The sequence below is a fragment of the Rattus norvegicus genome, chromosome 2, assembly GCF_021556685.1.
Source record: "Rattus norvegicus strain SHRSP/BbbUtx chromosome 2, alternate assembly SHRSP_T2T, whole genome shotgun sequence".
Lineage (NCBI taxonomy): Eukaryota > Metazoa > Chordata > Mammalia > Rodentia > Muridae > Rattus > Rattus norvegicus.
The window spans coordinates 214,853,738-214,869,157 of record NC_141535.1 but is presented as its reverse complement, the minus strand read 5'-3'; the positions used below and the strand labels follow the sequence as shown (position 1 = coordinate 214,869,157).

General features: G+C 37.5%; 1 pseudogene; it reads right to left on the bottom strand.

Annotated features, from left to right (window-relative positions):
- Positions 1 to 13,656: 13,656 nt before the first annotated feature.
- Rpl7-ps8 (ribosomal protein L7, pseudogene 8) lies at positions 13,657 to 15,176 on the bottom strand (annotated as a pseudogene).
- Between the last annotated feature and the right edge of the window lie 244 nt (positions 15,177 to 15,420).

The following is a 15,420-nucleotide window of genomic DNA, read 5'->3' as shown; positions in this document are numbered from 1 at the left end:
AGGCAGGTGCTATTGGAAAGATGGGACAGTAAGGAAGTGTATAATACAGAGAAATTATGATCAATGGCCGTGACATATTTGAATGAACATGTTTTAATGACACTAGTAATTATGTCTTAGTATAAATATTTTCTAGTCTAATGTCTCTGTGATTATGAGAATGCTATTGAGGGAAAACCATGTGCTTTCTAGAAATCCTCAGTGAGTCATCTTTTTTTTTTCTTTTTTTTTGTTCAGAGCTGGGGACCGAACCCAGGGCCTTGCGCTTGCTAGGCAAGCGCTCTACCACTGAGCTAAATCCCCAACCCAGTGAGTCATCTTTTATCATTGAAACCTGATATCAAATAAGTATGATTTGTTTCTGGGGTGATCGAACACATTCATGCTGTGTTTATGATCAGAGATAAGATTATAACCTGATAAACTTTACATGGATGAGAATATATGATTAATAACCTTCTCATGGCATGAGAAACAGCTATCTGCACAGTCCAATACTAAAGTACTACTCGCCCATTACCAAAGAAAAAGTAGATGGTAAAAATTGTCTTAGTAATGTTACTATCCTGCTTTATCTGAAATTAACCATTGTTCTAGATTTACAGTTATGCTCACACAGGAATATTTGTCACATCTTAGTGACTTTTCCAGTTATGCGTGTGCATGTATGTGTGAGTTTGCATGAGGATGTCTCTTTGTGTGTACGGGTTTTGAACACATTCCATAAAACACAACTCATAAAATGAACATAAAATGAAATGAAAATGATGTCTTATGACAATATTTTCCAGGTGACAGCTAATTATTAATCATGTGTCCAAGAGTATTAACAAATCATTTTAAGATTTTAAGATAGGTTTGACACAGCAATAGGAAAGTTACGAATGCAGGCATGAAATAAGTGTGTGAACATCTCTGTGTGAGAGAGTCAATCAATGGTCCTTTTCTAATTTTAAATATATACTAGTTTTGTGGTAGTACACAATGTCTCTCTCACTTGGTTTTTTGTGATGATTTTTGGTCCAGGAAACTTTTTAACTCAGAAGCGCGCGTGCACACACACACACACACAAACACACACACACACACATACACACACACACATACACACACACACATTCCTGGATGGGAAAAAACTGACGTGGACTTTGTGAAACTTTTGAGAATGCAAATACTTGAAAGCAGAAAATAGTGACTCTGATTCCCTGTAAATCTTTCTCTGTTTCAGACACAAATGAAAAATTTTGAAAGTTATTTGCAGAATACATGGCACAAAGTTCCAAGGCCTTCTGAAACAATTATCAATGGTGTAATATTGATGGTATAGAAATGGAGTCGAGACAGACCTGGAAGCTTCATTACTACTGGCAGGTGAAGCAATATAAGCTACCACATATGTAATTTCCTTTATCTGTAATACATAAAATGTTTGATTCAATTTTTAAGCATATAATTATTATATCATATAAGACTATTTTAAAATTTTTAAAAAATTGGAAATAGTACTAAATCACAGTTTCTCAAATAAGAAAGTGCTATTTTTAGTATAAAGCTAAAACTTTTGGCTCTAGGCATGAAGCAATGACAAGACGAGATTTTTCATCGCTTTGACAAAAATACATATGGTTCTTCTTTTTAAGGAGTCCTCCCCTACATAACTCACCCCTCAATTTGCCCCCCAACACACAGTACTAGCCCAGTTGTGTAGCCAGTTTTCAGTGCTGACGTAGTATTTGAGGGCATGAAGGAGGTGGAAATAATGTCGGTGACTCTCAGTTCTTTGTATTAAGGGGAAGCTATGGCCATCAGAGCGACTAACTGTACCCTACACAAGTAATTCCTTTCCTACAGCCTTTAGCCAAAAAGAGAGCTCATTGGATCCCTTGATCTTATTGCCAGAAGACCTGTGACAAATGCACAGCTCACAAAATTATAAGACAATTGTTACAGGGGTAATTTAATATGTTGAATTAACTTTTTTACAGAGGCACTAGAAAGTTAACACGCAGATTAAATTTTATTTCTCGTGAGAGAAATCTATACCTTAGCTTCAAATTGTTTATGCAAAAAGTAATGGAATCATCTTCCCTCCAGAAGTCATCTGGGAATGGTGCACAGAATCAGTATGTTCTATAGATAACAAAAGACCACATTTTACAGAACTAAAGCGAATCGTGTGTGCAGATCATCTGCTGACAGTAGCAGGGCTGTGATGACTCTACTTGGCTCACTGGGGTCCTGACAGACATCTCAATCCTGCTTTCAGGGCTGCAGGTTTTGGCAGAAGCTGCAAAAGCAGCTCTGGGTGATTAAACATCTCAGTCTTTCTGTCAGGATCTCTTCTGGGCCATCTCTTATCACCATCATGTTATTTCTCACCACAATTTTCCTTTCCCACAAACAGGCACTATGAACTGTCAATAAAACAGCTTTTGTAACCAAATATTTTGTCTTTCTTCTAGATGGCAACGTGCTTCACGTAACAAGTTAATAAAGCAAAAAGAATATGTCTGAGAACACATAGTTTGACATGTTTTTGAAATCTAAACTCCATTCTGTTTTGCTTACAATCCAGCTTTTGAATTTTCCTATTGGATTCAAAATGTATTTGAAATCTAGGCTAGGAACAGTCTTATGACACCAGCATTCAGCAGGCTAAGTCAGGAGGGTTGCGTTCCAGTACAGGCTAAGTTTACAGTGGGAGACTTAGAGTTCCTTAACTAGTTTGTATATAACGCTCTTGGGTTTTTTTTTGTTTGTTTGTTTGTTTGTTTGTTGTTTTTTTTTTTTTTGGTCCAAATAGGTACTGGAAAGTCAAATGGAAAATTGAGTGGTGTTACTGCTACACAAGACGCTGTCTGTCTATCTCTTTTACTTTTTAATAATGTTATTGTTTTTATATTCCTGTAAGCACGTTTGCGTGGTGTGGCTGGATGTGTCTCTATTATTGCTTTTCTTTATAGCTGCTGAAATCTTTTAATGAATTGATCAATGTCGCCAGGACATTCTTGAGGAAAGCAGTCTTAATTTCTGAGACTCATACCAGGTTATTTATCAAAACCCTAACTTAATGACTCCTCTTAGATATCTATCTTCAACTGACCCCCACCACATAGTCACTTTCAATGTGGTTTTGTGATAGTATAAACTGCACCTAGTTTTACACCATTTTTTTCCTGTGCTGTGGTATTTTCTGAATACTACTGTATTGTCGTGTTTTAATGATCCCCAGGCTCCATTTAGTTTTCAACATTATATAGTTGGTGATTTCAGGCACAGAACTGATTGCTCCAGTAACTGGTCATCTTCTAATGTACAGAGCGTGTTGTACTCAACAGCACAAAGGAGTCTCGAAAATTAGAGGAAAAATAACAAGATTAATATTACCTAGTATAAGTGCCATCAAATACTATATGTCTTAAATAATATCAACTTATCAGTAATCCAGAATGCTGATGTAACTCATAGGGGCAGATGCTGTAAAGTAAAGCTAATATAACCATTTAAGTACCTATTAACTGCTCTCCTTATGCAAACCTCTCCTTAGCCATATTTTATCTACTGTCTATACATCCTACAAAACATGTTCTTCTGCCTCCATGTGATGTATGCCTCCGCATGAAAACCTATCTTCCTGTGTCTGTTCCAATGATTCTGTGGTTATATTGTACCATTTTCCAGTCAATGTTTTTGAAACTTTCCAGTGCATTCTGGGTATGATGTGGTTCATAAATACTCTTTTAGCTATTAAACTTTTAGATTCATAGTTCTCTAGAGAACCATAGCCACTAATTATGAAAATAGTTTACTTATTATATTGGAAGAATTTTCTTTGCAAGTCTTTTCTGTGCACAGTCTCTCACTAACATGATGTTCTGCCAATGTGAACAATGCCTATCGGTCATATATTGAGGTCTCTGACACCGTGAGTGAAATAAACAGTGTTTCTTCGTGCTATTTAATGTGACCTTGCAAACCATAAATTTTGGAATGTTGTGGGGAAATTTGGAACTTTTAGAAATATGTACCGCATAAAGTAGATGATTTTATAAATATTGCCTACTTAGTAACAGTAATGAGTAAGTAGAAACCAGAACCCCTGCAGGAATGTGTTCAGTGAATACCAGATCCATGAAGTTTTGGATTGAGAAAAGCATTCTAGTTGAATAAAACTAGAGGCCAATTGGGAAATATTATAGCAATTTATCTAGATTTTGCTCTAGTATAGCTGAAACACATATACATACACAAACACACACACACACACACACACACAAATGGGGTTTCTAACTTTATACTGAAAGTTCTGTTTTTCACAAAGATGATTTCATTTATTTATGTATATGCGTCTATGTGTAAGTATATGCAAATGAGTTCAGGTATCTTCAAGGGCTAGTAAAAAACGTTAGATTCCCTGGAATTACATTTACAGGGGCCCGTGTGCCAACATCAGAACTCAAATCTAATTACATTGAAAGATTATTATGAGAGATTAATCCCTGAACTGCAGTCCTAGAATACATGCTGCAACACTAAAGAGTTTTCTAACACTATTCCTCCTTCTTGCTTCAAGCATCGTTTTATTATGTCATGATGTCTCATGGGACAGCAAAGTCTTTAGTCATTGTGCTTTTGTAAATCAATAAAATAATAAGCAATATGTTGTATGCACATTCAGCATTCCTCATGAGGCCTCATGAAGTACAATGTAGTATAGCATAGTCATAGCCATAGCCATAGCCATAGCATAGCATAGCATAGCATAGCATAGCATAGCATAGCATAGCATAGCATAGCATAGCATAGCAGTGTTTGTCAAAGTAAGTGAAGGCTTCCAAAATATAGGTATGGGCAGTTTTAAAGCAACCTGACTTCATATCAAGGCTGGATAAGTCAAACCAGAAGGCAAAAGAGTCAGAGACATCCAGCATTGCCACCTTTAGGAAGCCCATAATAACTACCTAACTATAACATATATTGATTGGACCTAGCACAGACTCATGTACTCTCAATGATTATAGCTTCAATCTCTGTTAGCCCCTGTGATCCCTGCTTAGCTGTTTTTGTGGGCCATGTTGCCATGGTGTCCTCACTCCTTCTGGCACTTATAAATCTTCCCCCCCTCTTTTGCAGTGTTCCCTGTGCACCTAACATTTGGCCGTGGGTCTATGCATCTGTTCCCATCGGTTGATGAATGCAGTCTCTCTGATGAGAATTGGACGAGGCACTGTTGCATGCATATATTGGGTTTTCTCTATAAAAACTAGACCCCTAAGAACAGATTTGGAGTTAGTGCTGGGAATCAAGTGCTCCCAGCTCAGGGTGTTTCTAGTGAGCATCTGGACAGACTAGAGTGACTAGAAGACATCAGTGCCTCAGCACAAATCTCAGTTTTTTTATTTATTTATTTATTTATTTATTTATTTATTTATTTATATCTTAATATTAACTTGAGTATTTCTCATTTACATTTCGATTGTTATTCCCCTTCCTTGTTTCTGGGGCAACATCCCCCTAGCCCCTCCCTCTCCCCTTCTATATGGGTGTTCCCCTCCCCATCCTCCCCCCATTACCACCCTCCCCCCAATAATCACTTTCACTAGAGGTTCAGTCTTGGCAAGACCAAGGGCTTCCCCTTCCACTGGTGATCTTACTAGGCTATTCATTGCTACCTATGAGGTTGGAGCCCAGGGTCAGTCCATGTATAGTCTTTGGGTAGTGGCTTAGTCCTGGAAGCTGTGGTTGGTTAGCATTGTTGTTCATATGGGGTCTCGAGCCCCTTCAAGCTCTTCCAGTCCTTTCTCTGATTTCTTCAATGGGGATCTCGTTCTCAGTTCAGTGGTTTCCTGCTGGCTCATTTTTAAGTGACATAAATTATCACATTGTGAAATTAAGTATTTTTTGTTTGTAGCTCAAAACGTTCTGAAATAAATGATCTAAATGAACATATTCATGTGCTCATAAGCATACATAAGCCTATAATTTCTTTCTTGTGCTCTGTTCTCAAGTGAAGAAAATGCTTCTAGTTATATCCTGTAAAAGGTGGAGGGAAGGAAATGTGTGCCACTGTATACTACTGTTAGATAAATATCACAATGCTGGGCCTGCTACCCCTTGTTATGCATAGGTAAAACTAGTGGTATGTACCTGTAATCTCAGAATACAGGAGACAAGAATGTAAATCTCAAGTTATAGCCTAACCTGGATATACCACAGCAACCCACCTAATTCTTTTGTTAATTAAGATTGAATGAAAATTTCAAATATATATATATATATTCAAAATAAGAAGAGGATGTCAAATCACTAAAAATTTCCAAAGATAAATCTTGTTTGTACTGAACTCACAGATTTAACATTCAAGAAAAGTCCAAGGCACAGCCATATCCGCTGAAAACTGAATGTCATGAAGCCAGCAAAGCAGTTTGACAAAGTTCCAGTGAAGCCAAGCAAATGCCGTGATTGCTGTCATCCTGTCTCTCACTTTTAGATTTTGGTCTGTGTGTGCTGCATTCTTGGGGACATTCTGCATTATGATTCATTTTATGTCTTTTCCAGAGAAAATTATGTCTGAGTCTTTTTAGGAAAGTCCCAAACTTACTATCCCTTCTGTTTTTAGGGCAATAACTTTTTCTGGCCCTATTTGGAAATCTTCTTCCTTATGCCTTAGAGATTGTGATAAGCACAGATAAACACAGATAAACACAAAGATGCTAGGAATTCCATTATGAGGCAAAGCAAACTCAAACATTAAAATTAGAACAGGGAAAACTTTGAGATAGTTGACAAGCTCTGATTGACCAGAAGAATACATATGAATATAGCCAACATATTCAAGACCTCTCTTCATAATATGCTTGGAGCTCTCTGAAAATGTAGTATAAAGACAGGGTGTCATGCAGGGTATGCTCCTTGGTGGATAGAACTCAGTGGATAGATGACTAAAATAACTTATTTCACTCAAAAGCATAAATGATAAAAGGATAAAATAAAAGGAGTTGGGTATTAGTATTTGCTATTCATAAAAGACCCATTCAGATATGCTTTCTTTGTCTGCAATCCTTAAAAACTGGAAATCTTGCTAGCCTAAAAGCAGACTGTTATATAATTAATGTGTTTGCTCTGGCAGAAACATTTTTTTTAAGATTCTTTGAATTTGAGTAATAGGCATAAATAGGTAAAAACATTTTCCGTATTCATTCTTCTGTTTAGGGACATCTGGATTGTTTCCAGCTTCTGGCTATCATAAATAAGGCTGCTATGAACATAGTTAGGAATGTGTCCTTATTATTTGTTTGAGCATCTTTTGGGTATATGACCAAGAGTGATATAGCTGGGTCCTCAGGTAAGACTATTTACAGTTTTCTGAGGAACCTCCAGATTGTTTTCCAAAGTGGTTTTACCAGCTTGCAATCACATCAGCAATGGGGGAGTGTTCCTAGGGAGGTAGAATCTCAAAGTCAATTTGATTTGCATTTCCATGATGACTAAGGTTGCTAAACATTTCTTCAGGTGCTTTTCAGCCATCCGAGATTCCTCAGTTGAGAACTCTTTGTTCAGTTCTGTACCTCATTTTTAATGGGGTTATTTGTTTCTCTGGAGTCTAACTAATATCTGAAATATACGACGAGTTCAAGAAGTTTTCTTAATTTTTAATGATGATCCTATAAGAATTCCTAACATTATACTAATGATTATTAAGCCATTTATAATAGCACTGCTATAAAGTCTTCTCTGATATGAAAACTGCAATTAGAATTCTACTAGTCTTCATGTGTCATAAGTTAATTGCTTCTGAGTTAGAAAAAAAAGGCATTTATAACTTAGAACACATTTCCAAGAGATTGTAAAACAAGTAACCAAAGGTCATAAAAGGGAGCTAATGATTTATTTTAAGTGCAAGGACAGAAGATAAAATCTATACAAAACTTTCATGATAATTTAGTCACAAGAATTATAATTTTTAACTCTTAATGAACCTGTAGATCTAGTGACAGATAATGGATGTCTAGCTAGATAAGTGGTTTTAATGGGAACATATGTAAACATTCTCTGTTTTAACTTCTATGATTTTTAAATTTATGTTTGAACTTTTGTAGAAAAAAGTACTTGGAAAACCATGCAAACTATTCCCCTAGAAAAGATACAAAAAGCTAGAAATGCTATTACATGGGCATTATGACATCAAAGCAGAAGGAGAAAGTTTAGGAGAAGGAAGGAGGACAACAGAGTAGAGGAACTTAGAAGTTAAAAGGGAACTTAGAAATTAAGAATGCATATGCAGAATGCAGAGAGATAAGGAGCCAATATGAGGCTGCAGAGAGAGCAGAAAGAGCAGGCAGGCTTCTCCTTTCCATGGGATGGAACAGGTCTTTTCTTAACAGCAAGTCAGGCTTAGTCTCACCAAAGAGGCAAAAGCTTTTTCTTTTTCCCTACAGACTTGAGTTTCATTCATTTAGCAATAAAAGTGTAGAAACTTTTTCTTTCTCTATGCAATAAAGATTGTAACTCAGTTTTCATCCAGAATGAGTGAATTCTTTCTACACTGACACTTGGTCTTTTGCTCCATATGCACATATAAGTATGGCTGTGTTCATGTTAGTATGTAATTATGAGATAAGTGTATAACTTAACCCAACTAGAATACATGATGATGTATGAATATGTATGTGTGGGTCTATATATGAATGTATGCAAGTTTATGCATATTTGCTTATATAAAAGTTTTTCCTTCTGCAAGTGACTCTCTTCTGGTTCAATAAAAGTTTGTTGCTCCTAACCTCCCTCCTGCCTGAAAGGTAACTTAAAATCAAGATATATAAATGTTACCATTATAATAAAAGCAGCCCTAGTTATCTCTCAAGATCTTGCAAGGCTTGCTCCACAGATGCTCTTTCCATTCCTTAAAGTGAGAACCAGGGCTCTAGCGCTGGCCTCATTATCTATTAGTCATCATTTGCCCCTTCAACTATTTTCGACAGCTGACACAGGACCAGGCATGTTTATTTGTGATAGACCAGGGAAATAACTGTACCACTTCCCATTTCTTTGTACCATAATACCCACAAAAACTATGATGACAATTTGCATTGTTCAATTTCTTTCTTATGGCTGAGTCACAGTGGTTAGAAACAGAAAACACTCCTGTCTTGCTGGATCAGATAGTCTGGGAGTGGTCCTGAGCATGTTTCATCATGTTACCTTTAAGAAAATGTGGTACATCTACACAATGGAATATTACTCAGCTATCAAAAACAACGAGTTTATGAAATTCGTAGGCAAATGGTTGGAACCGGAAAATATCATCCTGAGTGAGCTAACCCAATCACAGAAAGACATACATGGTATGCACTCATTGTTAAGTGGCTATTAGCCCAAATGCATGAATTACCATAGATCCCTAGAACAAACAAAACTCAAGACGGATGATCAAAATGTGAATGCTTCACTCCTTCTTTAAATGAGGAAAAAAGAATACCCTTGGCAGGGAAGGGAGAGGCAAAGATTAAAACAGAGACAGAAGGAACACCCATTCAGAGCCTGCCCCACATGTGGCCCATACATATACAGCCACCCAATTAGACAAGATGGATGAAGCAAAGAAGTGCAGACTGACAGGAGCCGGATGTAGATCGCTCCTGAGAGACACAGCCAGAATACAGCAAATACAGAGGCGAATGCCAGCAGCAAACCACTGAACTGAGAATGGGACCACCGTTGAAGGAATCAGAGAAAGAACTGGAAGAGCTTGAAGGGGCTCGAGACCCCATATGTACAACAATGCCAAGCAACCAGAGCTTCCAGGGACTAAGCCACTACCTAAAGACTATACATGGACTGACCCTGGACTCTGACCTCATAGGTAGCAATGAATATCCTAGTAAGAGCACCAGTGGAAGGGGAAGCCCTGGGTCCTGCTAAGACTGAACCCCCAGTGAACTAGACTGTTGGGGGGAGGGCGGCAATGGGGGGAGGGTTGGGAGGGGAACACCCATAAGGAAGGGGAGGGGGGAGGGGGATGTTTGCTCGGAAACCGGGAAAGGGAATAACACTCGAAATGTATATAAGAAATACTCAAGTTAATAAAAAAAAAGAATTTGTGGGCTTATGTAAAATCTCTGTTGCTCCATTCCACACACAGCTCAATGGCTAGTTCAATGCGGAGGTCATTCCATCTTTCCTAGGAGGTTAAGCTAATTATTTTAGAATATGACATAATTTTATTTAGAAAGAAGTTAAGTAAATTTAGAGTTTGGTATATATAATCAAATCCTGCTCACTTGTGTCCCTGACACAGTATTTTCTACACAGTGGGTATTACTTGGTCTGCTGTAAGCCATGTCTGAAGTGTTGTCATTAGTCACGCGGCAACACCTTAAAGGGCATCATGGAAATACTGTATATCAAAAATGCCAATACTCAAGTTAATAAAAAAATGCCAATTTCAGTAATATGTTTATAGTCATTTGATTATTATAAAACATTCTTGATCTGTTAATAAGCATCAATATGAATTCCTCCTCTATTGTAACACTTTCCGTTCAGAATGTTATACAGTTTATATTTGTCTTTATCATTCTTTTTTTCCATTCAGTATTTCTGGCTTCTTTATCAACAAGCAGGATTTAGTTCCATTGATCGACCTGTGTATTTTTAAAACTACTGTGGGATTTATATTACTATTGCTCCATAGAAGAGCTTGAGATCAGGTGCGATGATGCCTCCAGCAGTTCTTTATTATAGAGGATTATTGTGGCTATGCTGCGTGTTATGTTTTGCCACATGAAATTGTTCTTGGAAGGTCTGTAAGAATTGTGTTAGAATTTTAATGAGGACTGCATTCAATCTGTAAGTCATTTATGGTAATATGGACCATTTTTACTATGTTAATCCTGTAAATCCATGAGCACAGGAGATCTTTCCATCTATTAATATCTTTAATTTCGTCAGAGATTTAAAGTTGTTCTCATACAAGTCATACAAGTCTTTCACTTGCTTGGTTAGAGTTACACAAAGGTTTTTATATTATTTAATGGCTGTTTCCCTGACTTCCTTCTCAGCCCATTTACTGTTTACATATAGACAGGAAGGAGACAAGCAGCAGGTTCTCTCTCTCTCTCTCTCTCTCTCTCTCGCTCTCTCTCTCTCTCTTCCTCTCTCTCTTCCTCTCTCTCTCTTCCTCTCTCTCTCTTCCTCTCTCTCTCTCTTTCTCTCTCTCTCTCTCTCTCTCTCTCTCTCTCTCTCTCTCTCTCTCTCTCTCTCTCTCTCACTCTCTCCTTGCTGTTCATGTAATCCTATATCCAGCCACTTTTCTGAAGGTTTTCAGGAGCTGTAGGAGTTCCCTGGTAGAATTTTGGGGTCACTTGTTTGTAATCTGTAAATAAAGATACATCAAGTTTTTTCTTTCCTCTTGATCTCTTTTATCTGTTTTATTGCTCTAGATAAAACTTCAAGTCCTATATTGAATAGATATGAAAAACATGTCTTGTTCTTAATTTTAGTCAAATTGCCTTACATTTCTCTCAGTTTAATTTGATATAGGCTGTAGATTTGCTGTAAATTCTCTTTATTATGTTTAGGTATGTCCTTTGTTTCCCTGATCTCTCTGAGACTTTCATCATGAAGGAGTTGGAATTTTTTTAAGGCTTTTCAGCATCTAATGAGATGATGTGTTTGTTTGAGATTCTTTCAATAGTAGAGTACATTGGTTTTATGTTGAACCATCCCTACATCTCTGGAGTGAAGCCTCCTTGATCATGTTGAGTATTCTCAGATTCAATTTGCAAGTAAAGGACATACATGGTATGTACTCACGGATACGTGGATATTGGCCCAAAAGCTCAGAATACCCATGATACAACTCTCAGACTATATGAAGCTTAACAAGAAGGAAGGCCAAAGTGTAGATACTTCAATTCCCACTTAGAAGGGGGAATAAAATAATCACAGGATGCAGAGGAAGGGAGGAACCTAGGTAGGAGAAGGAATGGGGGAGTAAAAGGGGGTTAGGTAGGATCAGGTATAGGAGGAGACTGAAGTCCAGAGGGCTGAGAGAATGAATAGGAATATTTGCAGTGGAGAGTGGGAAATGAGTTGGGGCGGCAACTAGACATTCCTAGACATCGGGTATTCCAGAGGATCCCAGAACCCAATGGGGATGACATTAGTCAAAATGCTCAACAGCAGGGAGATAGAACCTGAAAAGACCACCTCCAGTAGACATGTCCCTCAGTTGAGGAATGGGGCCACCCACCTATCTAAAAAATTTTTAACTAAGAATTGTTCCTGACTAAAGGAAATATGGGCAAAAAAATGGAGGAAAGGCCATCCAGAAACTGCCCCACCTTGGGATCCAACCCATCCACAAACATCAAACCTCAACACTATTGATGCTGAGGTGGGCTTGCAGACAGGAACCTGATATGGCAGTCCTCTGAGAGGCTCTGCCAGTAACTAAGACAGATAGATACCCACAGCCAACCACTAGACTGACCCAACTGAAGAGCTAGGGGAAGGACTGAAGGGGCTGAAGGAGATTGCAACCACATAGGAAGAACAATAGTATCAACTAAGGATCCCTCAGAGCTCCAAAAGACTAAACCATCAACCAAGAAGTATCCATGTACCGGTCAGTGGCTCCCTCTACAAATGTAGGAGAGGACTGTCTTATCTGCCATCAGTGGGAGGGGAGATGCTTGGCCCTGTGGAAGCCTGATGGGTGGGCGGGGCACCCTCTTAGAGGCAAAGGGAGGAGGGAAGGGGTGGGGGAGACCAGGACGAGGGACAATATTAGAAATAAAAATAAAATAATTAATAAAAAATAAAGTATTTTTACATATATGTTCATAAGGGAGATTGGTCTGTAATTTTCTTTCTTTCTTAAATCTTTGAGTATTGGGTTGAATGTGACCTAATAAATTGAATTAGGCAATGTTTCTATTTTGTGGAATAATCTGAGGTATATTGATGTTAATTCTTCTTCAGAAAGTCAGGTAGAATTCTTCCTTAAAATCATTTGACATTTTATGGTTGGGGGTAATGTCTGCTTCTGTTTCCTTTTGGGGGTTTTAAGTCAATTTAAGTTAATTGATTTATCCTTGGTAAGTGGTTTTACAGAAAAAGTTATTCATTTCTTTTACATGCTACTCTGAAGGGAAGGCCCCAAGATGAGCAATAAATGACCAACAGAAACAAACTCTGGCATCCTTCGCTGTTCCGTGTCTCATTCTGTAGAATCAGGACATGATTTATTCTTTTGATTCCTTTTTCTTTTCTTTCCCCCCACCCTTATAGGTTCTTAGGATATATACTGTGGCTTCTGGTTGTTTATTATTATTATTATTATTATTATTATTATTATTAACTATTATTTTATTGGATTCCTGGGGGGGGGAATGTCTGTGTCTACATTCATATGAGTTTCTAGTGTTTTTTTTTTCTTTCACAATTTTTCTACTGTTTATTTATTTGTATTGTCTTTTTCTCATTTGTTTATTAATGTTTTGTCTAATTTTAGTTTAGAGTTCTTTTTTCTTTTTTTCCTTTCCTTCCTTCCTTTCTTCCTTCTTTCTTTCTTCCTTTCTTTCTTTCTTTCGTTCTTTCAAGCTGTGATTCTTCATTAACTGACCAAATTATAAAAATAACATGTGCAACACCTTAGTTCATCCGTCTAATAAGCCTGTTTATCTGATCTTCCCTGTTGCCAGCGTCTCCACCTTCCACAAAGTGAATTGTCTTTTTCTTCATTCCACCTCGTGGGGAAGATAGTTTGAAGGGACATAGGAAGTATTTGCTTCCTTGAAGCGTTTCCCAACTGTATAGATCTCATGAATTAGACTCTCTGTGCAGATGATGCCAAATTTACCAAGAGATGGAGCAATCAAGGAATTATCAGTCAAGGCAATCTGCTTTTTATTGATTTTGCCATAGCCTCACTTGTGGATGAGCTCATTTACTGACTTTAAGTTGGGATACCCCCATGCAATGTACGGTTCCACAATCCTCAGCACGTAAACTGAAGCTTTGTTGAGCTTAACAAAGGTGCCATTGAGGATCTGCCGGAGACGAAGCAGTTGCAACACCCTGCGCACCTTTAGGCTAACTCCATTGATACTTCGGATTCTGATGACAAATGCACATAGAAGTTCCCAGCATTCCTTGCCTTCCTAGCCATGCGAATCTCAGTCAGGTACATCTGCCTGTACTCCTTGTGATAGAGCTTTGCCTTCTCATAGGTGAGCGTTCTCCTTGCCTTTCACAGTGTTCTCAGGGCAAACTTCTTCCTCCGGCACTTCTCTTTCAACTCTGTGAAATTTCTTTGCCTTTTCTTCAAGGTTTCTGGCACAAGGACAACCTTCTTTTTCTTTTCTGATTCAGCCTCCACGGTTCCAGCCGGAAAAGGAGAAAAAGCTTACTTAGGGTTCTTTAGATGACTATTTTTCCTTTGTTCATTGGTTTCCCTCTAAGAAGAGATTTTAAAAGTAAGAATTTTGATGAGATGGTTGTTGTAGAAAATCTCAGAGCATTAAGGGGAGGGGAAAATGTAATCATGATATATTGTTTAATTATCGTTAATGATAGAAAAATAAAAATATAAAGGAAGCCTGCGTAGTCTTTTTCGCAGAAAAACTGGAGGTGATAATCATATCTAAAGTTGTCTTTACGTATGCAATATTTCTATAGATGTGTTTTCCCAATGGAAAAACAGGAGTTACCATGGAAAACGAGGGCAAGGACTGTTACTAGATTGACAGAGTACTGCAAAGCTAATCACTATAATTAGTAAAGTAACATACATGAGGTTGGATGTTAAATATAACTCAATAAAAATAAAATAAAATAACATAATTTTCTTTTGAAATAAAACTTGAGGAAGGTGTTCCTGTCATGATTTGGATAGAATTTAATCTTTCGGGAAAAATCAAATTACTACCTAAGAAAATAAAGCTGTCATGGAAATTCATGTTTTTGTTAAGGACAAACAAAAGAAACTCTATGATTAAAATGTCATAATCAACCTGCCACAAAACTACTAATAATGTATAAGCAAAAGGCTGTTATAATGCTAATTATATACAGTTATAAACTCAACCTTCCCGATTCTCTTCGCTGCCTTTGCACTTCACAGATTTCTTCTTGGTCTTTGACTGGCTGGAAGCAAAGAATTCTCTACCCATGTAGAGCCATTATATTTTATAAATTGAAAGAATTACCACCTTGCTAGGAAACTCCAAGTTGTATACAGTTTATGGTATTTGTTAGGCGTAGAAGTGTTTTGAATCATTCAGTCTCTTTTCTGAAGATTTTTCTTTCTCTCTCTTTTTTTCATAGTGCAGTTTCTTTTGAGAACACCTACTCAGAAACCATGTCCTTATACCTTTACCTTCTCACCTATTAGTCCGAAAGCAGATTAGATCTGCG